The 9,574-nt window shown below is 37.8% G+C and overlaps 1 long non-coding RNA gene across 1 annotated transcript; it reads left to right on the top strand.

Annotated features, from left to right (window-relative positions):
• Positions 1-4,379: 4,379 nt before the first annotated feature.
• Positions 4,380-5,383, top strand: LOC127905139 (uncharacterized). Its single transcript, XR_008058872.1, has 2 exons — positions 4,380-4,443; positions 5,178-5,383. It is a non-coding gene; the product is annotated as an uncharacterized LOC127905139 (long non-coding RNA).
• The last annotated feature ends 4,191 nt before the right edge of the window (positions 5,384-9,574 follow it).

The following is a 9,574-nucleotide window of genomic DNA, read 5'->3' as shown; positions in this document are numbered from 1 at the left end:
TTTTCTGTTTCTTTTGCCAAGCTGATTCAGATAATTTGGAGGTGCCAAAAAGTTATATGTAGTAGTTATCCAATCGAACTAAAATTGATTGGACACTTTATTTATCAACTAAAAAGTATATGTAATTGTGGTAGTTATATTTATTAATGAGCGGTGATGTTGAAAATAAAAAAATAAATTATTCTAATATATTTTTTTTAAAAAAATATTTTTTAAAAAATACTATAAATAAATAATAGAGAAATAAAACTTTAAAATCATAAAACACAAAGAGATTAAAATTATTGTAAATAGATGATAGAGGGATGCTTTTTATGCATGCCCAAATCAATTTTTCAAAGAAAAGAAGCTCCATCCGAATACTCTTTACTTGAGTGATTTGAGGTATTTTTAGCCCTTAAACCTTGTTATTTTGCTTGAGTATAGGCGCTAGAGAGTCATTTAACCTTTATAAATTAATTTTGTATTGTAAGCTGTATTTCATTAAGTCTATCCAAGATACCAAAGCCGTATACCTGTCTTCCACTGAATTTATTCAACTAAGAGATGAAGACGTGGCTGACCAAGAGAGACTTTTATGCACCTAACAGTGTAGGTAGAGTGTAGACTTATTAATTAAGTCTATTTGTTGAAAAATAATCTCTTAAATATTTATGTAAAAATATATGGAGACAAGGTGTTAAACCATGTTCAAAATTCTATGGGTGTAGCATATCCGGCCAAGCATCAAGCTTAGGAAAGCATGAAGTGCTCGACCATGTCCAGATACGGAGATAAAATATTCGTAGGCTTAACACTTGTGTGCAACACACGTCAAACCTAACTTTTTTAGCTTGGCAATGCACGCTAAATCTAGGAAAATCTAAAAACGCTTGCCACACCCAAAGGAAATGACCTAGCACATACCAGACCTAAATACACCTAGGTTAAGAGCACCCCCAAGCCCAAGCGTTGGGTTTGGCAGGTGCAGCTAGACCCATGTGCGCCTGGATACGCTAGGCCCAAATGCTAGCCTAACAGTATGCCAGACCTGCATGTCATGATGGGGGAGCTTCTAAAAAAAATGAACATGAAAAAATATGATTCATCAGTACCCCCTAAGTTTTTGCAATATGAAATACGTGAAGACTTATTTAATTGCTAGTTTAGGCAGGATGATGATTTTTTATCGCATGAAAATAAGGGTGTATATCCTTGAGCACGTAGCCAAAAAATTAAACAGAAAGGTGCATGCCATGATTGAAAAAAACTCTTTTCATTTTAAAAAAACTAAGAATCCATATTTAGAAAAAATTTCTAAAATATGCAGGGGAATGTATCCATTCTTAGAAAATTTTCTAAGTGGCCAAGGGAAATGAACTTATGAAGGAGAAGCCTATACTTAAAAAACTTTCTAAGTGGTTAAGGGTTTCACGCCCATACTTAGAACGTTTCTAAAAAGCTGGGGGAACCTATGGAGGTGAAGTCAAGCTTAGAAAACATTTTCACGCCCATGCTTAGAAAAATCTATAATAGGCTGGGAGAACTAGTGGAGGAGAAGCAATATTTAGAAAAACTTCTAAGATGTAGAGGGTTTCATGCTCGTACTTTGAGAAATTTCTAATAAGCTGAGGGGAAGCCATACTTAGAAAAAAAATTAGGAGGCGAAGGGTTCCACGTCCATACTTAAAACAATTTCTAATAGACTGATGACTAAAAATAAATAAATTGACTGGTATCCGTGGGATACTATAGGCGTCAGTGTGAGGCACTGATGATCGAGATTGATAATTTGACTAGTATTTGTAGGATATTAGAGGCATTAGTGTGATGCATTGATGACCAAGATTGTGGATTCGACTAGTATCTGTGGGATACTAAAGGCGTCAATGTGATGCACTGATGACCGATATTGATGATTTGACTAGTATATGTGGGATTCTAGAGACGTTAGTGTGATGCGTTGATAACTTGGATTATGATTTGACTAGTATTCATGGGATACTAAAGGCATCAGTGTGATGCACTGATGATTGAGATTGTGAATTTAACTAGTAAATGTATGATATTAGAGGTGTTAGTGTGAGACACTGGTGATCGGGACCTTTAGTTGTCATATTGAAGCAAAAGTTTAGGTTAGAGGATCTATTCAATGTCATGTGACAATGTGTTGTAAAAGTATAAGGAAAAACCAATTAGACAGTGAAATCATAAATGATGAGCGAGCTATACGAGGATAGATGTATTATTTCTAAAAAATATGTAAAAGTAAGATGTACTCAAACTATTTTGATTGAGTATGTTGAAGTGATATGAAATTGTATTCATGTGCGTGTAAAAAACTATAAAATTCAGTAAATAGTGGCATGATTGTCTTATATTGTGGAGAAATTGTATTTGAGGTATTAAGTATTGGATTTTATTGAAATGTTGGGTATAACACGTTAAATAAAGATGATAAATTTACATTTATGGTATTGGTTATTGAATTAATCAAAGTCTAATTATACCGTTTAAAAAGAATGAAAGCCCATTAATCGATGAGCACCGTACAACTAAAGACTTTATGGGTGTATGTGCATCTTATTTTAAAATTATTTTGATAAGGTGTAATTTTCACACTTTGAGAATTGAATTAATGAGTATGTGTAAAATATCATAGAAAATATTTTGAATGATAAAATTTTGTGGTAACAAGGGATTGTATGATTATTGGTATGAAATAAAATTTTATTAACAGTAATGAGGTTACGTATGACAATGGACTACCGAATGATTATATAACGTGAGGGGTGAAGTGAATTTGGGTCAATGTTGAATGCACGAGGAAGAACTTGCGGGGGATATTTTAAATCCATGGTAAATGAATCCCTCGGGGTTGAAATTATATATGCACTAGATATGTGGTATTTAGTGGCAACAAGTTCGTTAATATTTAAAGTATTAATAAAATATAAAAGGTGACAGTAAAGCCAAGGTATTAGCATATTGATATGAACTAACATACAAAAAAGAGAAAGTACCCTAAAGCCAACACGTTAATTGATGACATAAAAAGGTAAAGTTAAATAATCAAATTATTTGATAATTTGAAGAAAATTAACCTTACCTTTGAGTAAGTAGTGTAGTTGCCTTGTGAGGTAGGATATTACTTAGTGAGTCAAATAAGACCTTGAATAAGAAGTAAAGAAAATGAAATATAAACCTGGACTGAGGTAGAAAGTTTATGACAATACATGAAAATACCTTTAAGTAAAATGAGTATTTTTAAAAGATGGTTGATAATTTATATTATTTACAAATAATGTGATGTGAATTATATGTTGAGTTGAAAAATAAAGATTCATATAACAACTAATTCCTTGCAGGAAACTTTATTATCATGATGTGGTCAAGACATATGAGATATAAAGGAATTAAAACGCAAAAAAATTATTTTAATAAGCAAACAAACTTAAAATTTATAATATTGATATTAGAGTCTATTTTATTAGGCGATAATATATCTTGACTTTGACCTTTCATATTTTTCATGAATTAGATTGCACCGCTTAGCAGATTTGATTATTGTATTGCATATGCATCAAACGAATGTAAAATGTTGGAATTGTGAGATTAGAAGTAATATAATATTATTATATGTTAGGATTGGAAAAAATTCAACATAATTAGACATGTTATGATTAAGATGGACACATTATTGTGTTGATGTGTTATTGACAACTCGGTACTAATATATAAGAGAAACTCGGTCGAATAGAAAAATTCCAGTTTTTCTTGAGTTCAAGGCTCATAAAAGATACAAAACACTCAGAATTTTATTAGGTGTTATAGTTTCCACCCTCAAATCTAATTAACCTTTTCGTTTTTAATTTAACATACAAGTCAATAAGTAAATATCTACAGGAATTAGAGTTCTATAACTCCAGATATAGTTAAAAATCTGAGGAAAGGTCAGACAGTAACGGTTCAAAAATAGACAGTAACAGTTGGACAGTAACAGTCCAAGTGTTTGTTGATGAGCGATTTTGACTATCTTAGAGGCAGAACTGGGTTCTTCTCAAAACATAGAACTTGTAGCCTCATGTCTTACCTTTCCAACGCCACAAATTTCGCTTGAATCGGAGTTCTATAACTCCAGATATAGTTAAAAATCTGAGGAGAGGTCAGACAGTAACAGTTCAAAAACGAGGCAGTAACAGTTGGACAATGATAGTCCAAATATAAAGAAAGGAATGATAACTAGGATTGGACAAAGAACGACAGTAATAATGAGTGAAATGAGAAAAACATAAAGTACTAAGAAATGACTGAAAGAAAGACTTATGGGTTGTTGATATGGTTATTATAAAACATTTCCTTGAGTGAGGAAAATTTATGAGATAAACCTGTGATTTGCAGGAGGGACCACAGGCGTGGTGCAACAGCAGTAGCAGGGGAGCACAAGTAGAGCTTCTATTGCAGGTAGGTGATTCACACCTATGCTTTCTAGTTAAATTCCATGATTTAATATATTATTGATGTGAAATGTGAATTACTGAATGTATGTGTATTCAAAGTGAAAAGTTGTTATGTGAATTGCCAAGTGATGAAATTATCACTGACAAAGAAAATATGAGAAGTGTGATTTGAGGCATAAACTAGCATACATTGAGTGTATGTTAGGATCCCGGGTAAGGGGATCACCCTGTATTATCTAGCATACATTGAGTGTATGTTAGGATCCCGGGTAAGGGAATCACCATGTATTGGCTAGCATACATTTAGTGTATGTTAGGATCCCGGGTAAGGGGATCACCACGTATTGGCTAACATACATTCAGTGTATGTTAAGATCCCGGGTAAGGGGATCACCATGTATTGGCCAGCATACATTTAGTGTATGTTAGGATCCCGGGTAAAGGGATCGCCTTACATCGACTCCTATGGGGTGGTGATGACGATACCAGTGAAATTGGTATCGGTAATGTGATAAGCAAAAGTAATCACGTTGATCTTATAAGGTCTGGAATGAAGGTTGATAGTGGCAGAGGGAACGGTTATTAATAGTTTGAATAAGGAAGAGATTTTAATAAAAAAAACTAGAAGGGAGAAGTAAATGAAATATGAATGCATGTTATCCTGTTGAAATTATTAGATATTCATATTGTTATATTTGTTGTGATATTCACCTTGCAATAATATGTATTTTGTTTCAGGATCATCGCATGCACGACAGGAGTAGATCCTAGCTTATGTTCCCTTCTTGAAATCTAGGTTTTAGGGAGTATACCCTTGTATTTTGTAAACATGAAAATGTTTGTATAACTTAATTTATATAATAAATGTTTAAACTTGATTGGATGAATTTAACGTTGTAGTTCATATAACCATATTTCATGTCTATGTATTTATATTTATTTAATTATCCATCCATAATGATATTTTGTTATATAATGCATATCATAAATATTATGGTTGATAGATGTGAGTATAATTGTGGAATTGAAACCCAGGATGATTGGGTCGGGAATTAAGTTATGAGATGCGAACTGTTAGAAGTGTAAATATGTTACATTTCGGTAACTTGGGACCTTCCAGTATAAGGGGGACTCCATCGAAATTCCGGTAGATGTTAATACGAAGACCATGAATATATATATATACAAAATAAAATAAAATTAACTACTATGTTTTTCTATTGACATAGGATTGTTGTTTTATCCCAGAAATGGAGGATGTTACATTTGGTATCAGAGCCGAGGACGGCTCATCTTAAGGTGGGGGGATTGTAAGATCTCACATCAGAAGCGAGCGTCCAGAGCCAGGGCCTTATAAGTGCATGCTCACCTTAACTAGTAAAACGCGTTTTGGGGTCATGCGTGGCTACTAAGAACAAACCCGTGAGGGGGACCTGGGTGGAAGCCCTGGACATGGGTGGATTAGGAGGCCCAAAGCGGACAATATCTTGCTAGTGAGATGGGGTGTTACATAGAACCTCCTCCACTTCACTGATCCCTTCTGTCATAACCCAATTTTGGGTCACTCCCAAATTTTGTTTTCCTTTTCAAAAAAAAAAAAAAAACCTGCACGGTGCCGTTTTGAACGGCACAGTGCAGCTTCTTCTCCCCTGCAAATGCAGAGACAGGGGAGAATGAGATTTTTGAAAACTTTTCCCGCTAACTTCTCCTTCTCTCTCCTCCCACTTGCCCACAAAACCTGGACACAAGCCACATCCCATACCCTGCCACCATTAATGCAAGCCATGACCGGCCACCTTACCCGGTGCCATGGCAGTGGTAAGGTGCCCCTCTCTTCCTGCGGCTATAAATACAGAGAAGGGAGAAGACAAAGGAGAGGGGGAGAAAAAAGGAAAAAAAGGAAACGAAGGGGGGGAGACGATTTTTTGAGAAAGAGAGGAACGAAGGGGGGCAAAATTTTGAAGAAGAAGAGAAGGGTAGACAAACAGAGAGGGGAAGACTTGAGCTGACGAGAGAATAGAAGGAAAGAACAGAAAAACAAAAGAATAGGGGAGAAGAACAGTAACTCATCTCTCTCTCTCTGGTTTCTCTCCCTCCACCATTGGAAGCTGCGCCACCGTCATTTTGCCTTGTCACCAGCAGCGTCGCCAACAGCAGCTGCCACCAGCAGCAACAGAGGAGAAACCGAAAGAGAAACAACAGTTTTTGGGGGAGACAAAGGAGAGAAAGCGAAAGCATACAGGGGGAAGAGAAGAACAGAGACTGGGCGTCACTGCACAGAGAAGAAGAAGGACCATTCCTCACCCCCGGGCTGGGCACCACCGCTGTGCTTTCTCTCCACCGTGACCTTCGGCCACCACCATCCAGCACCGCCATTCCGCCACCATCAGCGCTGCCAACGCCAGCAGAACCAGAGAGGGAGAAGAGGAACAGAACAGAACCGAGAGAAAGAAAACCAGGGGAGGAGAAGAACCACAGCGGGAAGAAGAAGAACCACCGCAGCAGCGTAGAACCCGCAGAGCCCTCCGCGAACCACCACCGGTCCTTTCTTCACCCCGACCTTGAGCCACCGTCAACGAAAAAGGAAGAAGAGACCTTGTTGACAGAGAGAACGAAAAACAGAGGAAGAAAACAGCACAGCGAAGCAGAGGAGAGAAGAAGAAAGACCGCCGCCTCAGCCACCGTGTACCACCACCGCTGCCCTTCACGGCGGCCAGATCACCGCCATCGCAGGTCAGCCTTCCTTCCCCCCTTCTTCTTCTTCTTCTTCTTCCCAGCTGTTCACTGCATGAACAGCGGGCGTGAATTAATTCACGCCTTCTGTTCATGCATGAACAGTGGGCGTGAATTATAATTCACGCCCACTGTTCATGCAGCCGTGGGCTTCGGCCCAGATATTGTTTTTTAGCCGGGTCTGGCCCAGTTCCAAAAACTTTCAAAAAATATATTTTCAGAAAAATTTGTGATTTCCCCGCGTATTTTTTACTAAATTTTTCTTAATACTGATTTGTATTTTTATATCGTAAAAATACAAATCCGGTATTAAAATACCCGGTTCTCGTCAAAACTTTAAAAAATATTTTGGTTTTTATGCATACGGCCAAATCTCTCAAAGCTCAAAAACTCATATTGTATTTTCATACAACAAATAAAACTTCAAAAAAAATTATGTTTTAGCATGCATTTTGGCTTTAATAACCAGTTTATTAAAGTCACGAGAATTTGGCCAATATTTCAAAAAAATCCAAAAAAATTATTTTGTTTTCTTTTAATATCCAGGATTACGAATTTATACGTAAAACGTACTCCTGATATTAAAAAGGTAGTTTTTACTTGACGATAGAATGGTTAGGTTTTACCCCATTAAGATAAGAACCTCCTTTTTTAGGAGGTCTTTTCTTGAATCTTAGACAACCAGGACCAACAATTAGAAAACGCGACCAAACCTTAGATTTTGATCAGACAAATAAAACAATGCAGCTTACCTTAGGTAGGGCGTATTTGGGGTGCTAATACCTTCCCTTTACGCAACCAGTCTCCGTACCCGATCTCTGAGACCAGTTAGGGTTCCTAGTGACCAAAATACTAGGTGGCGACTCCCATTCTCGTTTTTCACTGCTAAGAGACAAAGAATTCCTTGTCTCACCATATTTTCCAGATCCACACATCCATGGAGTGTGGAGGGCGATCGCCGCGACGCCGCACACGTGCGACAGAATGGCGACTCCGCTGGGGACCTTGTGGACTAAGCTTTGTTTTTGTCTGATCATCGTGTTTTATTGTTTGGTTTTGTGTTATTGGTAGTTTTCATTCTCATTTGCTCATACGCTTTAATTTTTGTACATATTTGTTCATGCATTGTATAAAATTATTTCATGCATCATTCACATTTGAGGGGAATTATACTGAAAAAACTTTAGGTTAAGTGGGGGACTAGCAGCTTACCTTACGACTTTTAGTCAAGGTTTAAGTTTGTGTAAACCCCAACTCTTCGCTGAGTGCTTAGACTGGTAATGATTGGTGCACATGCCATCCCATTACCTACTGAGCCCCTATATTGCCTTCATGAGGGTGATCACTGGGACAGCAAGAGACCCCGTTGAGACCAGGTAGAAAGCCACCCATCATGTAATGGCCCAAACCTATCCTTAGAGTATGAGCTCCCTAATACGCATCTACATACATCGTACATCGTAAATAACATACATACATGCATCAGGTTGAAATATAGGTCCCCAAAGAGTCTACAACACCCGACTTCGAGCGAGAAACATGGAAGATGAAGAGCGCGCTCACCATGACGCCCATTTTCAAGAAGAGTTGGAGTCTCTAAAGACAAGTGTGGCTCGCCTCACCAGCTTACTCGAGCAAATACTGAGAAATACCTCTGGTGAAGGTCCTTCTAACCGACCGGTCACCTTTAATCAGATTCCAATAATAGCTCAGCCCGAAGAAAGAATGAGTGAACATGGTCAAGAGCCTCCACACAATCCAACATTTGTGCAGTCAGCAACACCTGCACCAGCCCCTGTAGTCATGGATGCATTTGCTAACGAGTCCTGCAAGGCCAAGTCATCTGATAGCATTGATCAAGATAAGATGGAGGCGCTGGAAGCTAGACTCAGAGTAATTGAAGGGGTAGACTTATATGATCCGGTAAGGGCAGCGGAGATGTGTCTAGTCCCAAATGTGGTTGTCCCGAAGAAGTTTCGTGTTCCTGAGTTCATCAAATATAGTGGAACACAATGCCCCATGACTCATCTCAAGTCCTATTGCAATAAAATGGCAGAAGTAGTACATGATGAAAAACTACTGATGCACTTTTTTCAAGATAGCTTAAGTGGGGCAACATTAAGCTGGTACATGAGATTGGACAACACAAAGATCCGGATATGGAAAGATCTTGTTGAGGCTTTTGTCAAGCAATACAAGTACAACATGGACATTGCTCCTGATAGAACTAGCTTGTCCAATCTAGGGAATATGCTCAAAGATGGCGAGAATCAGCTGCTCAAGTCCATCCTCCACTTCTGGACAAAGAGATGGTCACTTTATTTGCCGACACACTTAAAGCGCCATATTACGAGCATGTGATGGGTAGTTCGGCTCAACAATTCACTGATGTTGTGGTAGTG

Source organism: Populus trichocarpa, chromosome 3 (genome assembly GCF_000002775.5).
Source record: "Populus trichocarpa isolate Nisqually-1 chromosome 3, P.trichocarpa_v4.1, whole genome shotgun sequence".
In the NCBI taxonomy this organism is placed as follows: Eukaryota; Viridiplantae; Streptophyta; class Magnoliopsida; order Malpighiales; family Salicaceae; genus Populus; species Populus trichocarpa.
Note: the sequence above shows the minus strand (reverse complement) of the source record. Positions and strands in the feature narration are given on the sequence as shown.